Source organism: Equus caballus, chromosome 9 (genome assembly GCF_041296265.1).
Source record: "Equus caballus isolate H_3958 breed thoroughbred chromosome 9, TB-T2T, whole genome shotgun sequence".
Taxonomy (NCBI): domain Eukaryota; kingdom Metazoa; phylum Chordata; class Mammalia; order Perissodactyla; family Equidae; genus Equus; species Equus caballus.
In genome coordinates, this window is record NC_091692.1 from 27,724,367 (window position 1) to 27,728,802 (window position 4,436).

Sequence of the window (4,436 nt, forward strand, 5' to 3'; positions counted from 1 at the left end):
TGCCAAGCGGTGCCATGTCCGCACCCAGGATCTGAACCAGCGAACCCCGGGCCGCCACAGAGGAACGTGTGCACTTAACCGCTGTGCCACCAGGCTGGCCCTAGAAACCCATTTCTTTTGGACCATGACCTCAGTTATTCCCTAAATAATTCCTCCTTTGGTGGCCCCCTCCTTGGTTTTATGCATGCCAGGCTGCTGTGTATGCAAAGTGGAATCCTGGGAGTTCATTTGTCTGAACCCCTCATTGGTATACTTAAAATAATGTCTAAGAGAAGTGGCCTAGGGCTGGGGCCAGTCACTAAGCGAGACGAAGGAATCACAAAGAGATGCTCAAGGAGCGGGAGCCTGCCAAGAGGGTCCTGCAGTCCCTGTCCACTGAGAACTCGTCCTTGCAGCGTTGGCTGTGGCCATGGCCAGGGGTTCAGATCAGAAATAGATGAAGATGGAGGGAAGAGGGAATGAAACAGATGGTAATAGATGGGAGATACAAATACAGAAATACCAAGCTGTTGTTTATAACTCAAAACCTGCAGAAGCCACATGCTGGGACTCCCCTTCAGGAGGCACAAATAAAACAGTGTATTGCAAATCTTTGGAGAGAAAAGAGAAGGGTAAATCAATAATTCCAACAGAAGAACCCCCTTGCCGGCCCAGCAGGCGCAGGTATAAGCAACCCCTGGCTCTCTCACGGGTCATTCAGCACGAGGGGATCGGGGGCGGCCTCCAATTAAACACTAAAGATTATTATCACCAGTAATAAAGGAAATAATTCCGCTGATCATGGTTTGGGCAAAACTTTTGACACTCCTTTGGTAATCAAAAATAGCATCATACGTAATTTAATGTACAAAAACAAAACAGTGACAAAATATAATCGTGTTGAAAAAGAAAATCCTTTTTGTCCAAATTTCATTGCAGACCAAGCATTTGAAAAAACGTTTTATGCTGCGTAAACAGTCATTTAAAGTCCTCCCGGGGAGCAGGTGTTGGGATTAGAGTACTTCTTAGAAAACCAGCAATTTAGAACTGTGGCAACTTGCTGAGGAGTTCCAGTCCCGCATAGAGCCCCCAGCCGCTCACACGCGGATAGAGACCCGCCCAGGGCCGCCCCATTCCCGCCTGGGACCCGCGACGACCGCGGCTCGTGCGACATTCCTGCACAGCCAGGGGAGGACGGCAGATGCCAGCAGCGCTCCGCCCCCGCCCCGAGACGCTCTCCCGGGTGCGCAGTTTTCTCCTCTCTCGGCTCCGCAGAGCTCTCCTGAATTCACCTTCACGGGGAACAAGAGAGCCTCGTTCAGCGAGTCCCAGCGCGGGGCTGGTAGGGGATTCGGTGATTCCCTGTTGGGGTTGCCCTCTGAAATTGCTCTAGAGTCTGAGACTGAAAACAAGTATTGGAGATACCGCTGGGAGCGGGGGATGCACACAAAAGGCATTCAGAGACCTACGTTTCTCTCCGAAGGCCTTCGCTCCTTCCCTTGGAGCCAGTGGAGGCTTCTCGGGAGAAGAACGTCTGAGTGGCAGTTGGAACGACCATCTTCCCCGTCACTCTCTCTCCATCTCCGCCCTTGATTCCCCATGCCGGCCTGAGGCTGGAGATTGAGAATACAGACTGTGCAGTTACGCTTTCCTTAAAGTACATTTCTGCACACTTCAGATAGATGTGCATACAGAGTTTATTTGAACTGTAGAAAATACCTCCCACTTCTCTATATGTAGAATATTCTGCATGTCCCTATGCAGACCATGGAGACAGACGCGGAGCGGGGAAGAGTATGGCATCCTCTTTTACAGCCCCCCAGCCACACCTCACACAGACATCTGTTCAGAGGATGAATGAAGCTTCATTCAGCAACCTTTCCTGAGACCCACTTTGTTGGAGGAACTGTCCTAGGCATTGGGAACACAGAGACATCCGCTAGCTCACCTGGAGGGAAGCTAGCTGTCATCAAAATAAGGTCTGGGGAGATAAAGGGTTAAACGTGCACGTTAGATAAGGGAAGAATAAGGTCGGTGTGCTGTCACATTACAGATACACCTAGACAGGTGCCCAACATATTTTTGATGAGTGACTAGGTTAGGAAAATAAAGGTGCTACACTAATTATGGAATAAAATGGAAGCTTTTAGCTAGAAGTTGAAAGGCCGTCTGGGGTTTTTATGTTTAAGAAACTTGCAAGGTATCAGATCCTAGAGATTGAAGCTTGAAATCTAAAAGGTAATTTAATGATAAGCTAAATGGCTTCATCCAAATTAGGAACCAAACCAAACCAAACCAAACTGAGGAGGGGACAATGCATGGGATAGTCTTTAAAACCATCAAGGTATCCCCCTCAAGTCGGCCTCTCAGCAGTCCTCCCGCTCGCTGTCCTGTCCGGCAGGCAGGCTCGGCTTTGCACCACCCCTGAGCAGCGAGGGGTGTGGCTTAGGTCTTCTCGGTGCCTGGAGGGGTTCCCGAGGTGTCACTCCAGGATCCGCCGCAGAGATCTAATTTAATTTATTTTCCCAAATGGTTAACTAATTTATAGGAGAAAAAAACTCGCTTCCGTTAGCAAATAAGCCCTTCCTTTTGTTCCACGTGTTTGGCAGCGATTACCAATCTGTTTACGGCGTTTGTGAGGGGACAGAGGGCTCGCAGCCTCGGAGGAAGGCCGCACGGATCCCGAATTGGGCCGCGTGGAATCCGCTCACAGCACCTCCTGGCCGGAGCGCCTTACCACGTCCACAGAGAACCGCCAGCTGGTCGCCAGCTGGTCGCCAGGAGGAAGCCCCGGGAATGGAGAAGTGAGAAGGTTTCAGCATCGTAACGAAGTGCACAGCCCCTCTGACCGTGGCCGGAAAACCGCGAATGGAAAAAAAAAAAAAACTGCCCTGAGAAACCCTTCGAGAACTTGCGCAATATCAGTACCAGGGCTTGATTTCCTTACCCGAATTAAAACACACACTTTTCTTTTTAATTGCAGGCTCCTCTTCCGTGCTAGTTCAAGGTTCGGAATCTCGCAAAGGGCTTAGTCGGGAAAGGCGAGACGTGCGGGTCCTCTGCTGTTTGGTTTTCAAGGAGGGCGTCGGTGCGCCTGCCGAACACAGCTGAGCCGAGGAGAGGATGGCGTCCCTCGGTTCCCGTCAGCCTGGGCCCTGGGGCCGCGCCGGCGTTTCCAGGCAGCTCCTCTGGTGCCCTGAGACCCGCTAACTTGTGTGACGGCTCTGAGCTCGATTTCCTCATCTGCAAACTGTAGCCATGGGTAGCGCTTCTCTCCCAGGGCGTTGTGAAGAGGATATGAGATTAGGGTCAAGAGAATCACCTTGTATAGCCTTAACGCACTATTTCAATCTTTGCTTAACTGTTAACTAAGAGAATCACTTTGGTTAACTATTAACTAAAAGAATCACTCATATAGAAATGTCAATGTCTACCCCAAACTAACTTTCCCCCTCTCTTTTCTCACTTCTTCTTTTTCACAGAATCAGATTACACATTTTGTTATTAGATTAAGTCAATAAACATCTAGTGAGTTCTACAAGGACACTGAGCTAAATAGGTTCGGGTTGAAATGCCCTCAAGAACCTTACTATCTAGTTGGGAAAAAAACCACATAAATACACTAGAAGCTTTTAAGTGATACTCACATCAAATTATAAAGGAACAGGGGAGGAGGTCTGTCTCCCCATGGCGTGGTTAAGTACTGTTTTCGTTTGCTAGGGCTGTCATAACAAAATACAGACAGGGTGGCTTTTAAACAACAGAAATTAATTTTCTTATGGTTCTGGAGGCTAGAAGTCCAAAATCAAGGTGCTGGCAGTTTCTTCTGAGGCTTCCCTCCTTGGCTTGTAGATGGCGGTCGTCTTCTCCCTGTGTCTTCATGGGGTCTTTTCTCTGTGTGTGTCTGTGTCCTAATCTTTTCTTATAAGGACTCTAGTCCTTTTGGATTTGGGCCCATCCCAATGACCTCATTTTAACTTCATTACCTCTTTAAAGACCCTATTTTTACCTTTTTAAAGACCCTAAGATTGTAGTAGGAGATATCCTAATACAGTCATATTCTGAGTTACCGGGGTTAAGGTTTCAACATACGAATTTTGGGGGACACAGTTCAGCTCATAACATTTAGCAAATAAATGGTGCAGACTAGGGGTCCAGATGCTGCCAGGGGAGTCCTGGATGAGCCACAGAGCGACCTCTCACAGGAGGTTCAGGCAGGTCCAGACATACAAATCCTTCTTTGGTTCTTTTGGGGATAGGCTGCCTGCAAATTAGTGCTATTTAAATAATTTGCTATCTTCTAGTTTAAAAGTTCAATAATTCCTGGTTTATTTTTATGTCTACAGGATATTGTATCAAATGAACAAGTTCAAAGAATCATTTGAATAAATGACTTTGCTTGTGAAAAACAGTAAATAAGTTCATTGCAATTTAATTATTTTTATCGTTCCCCTCTT

At 47.7% G+C, this 4,436-nt stretch overlaps 1 long non-coding RNA gene across 1 annotated transcript; it reads left to right on the top strand.

Moving 5' to 3' along the window:
• The first annotated feature begins 1,144 nt into the window (after nucleotides 1-1,144).
• LOC138915395 (uncharacterized) lies at nucleotides 1,145-4,388 on the top strand. Its single transcript, XR_011421286.1, has 2 exons — nucleotides 1,145-1,958; nucleotides 2,589-4,388. It is a non-coding gene; the product is annotated as an uncharacterized lncRNA (long non-coding RNA).
• Nucleotides 4,389-4,436: the final 48 nt, after the last annotated feature.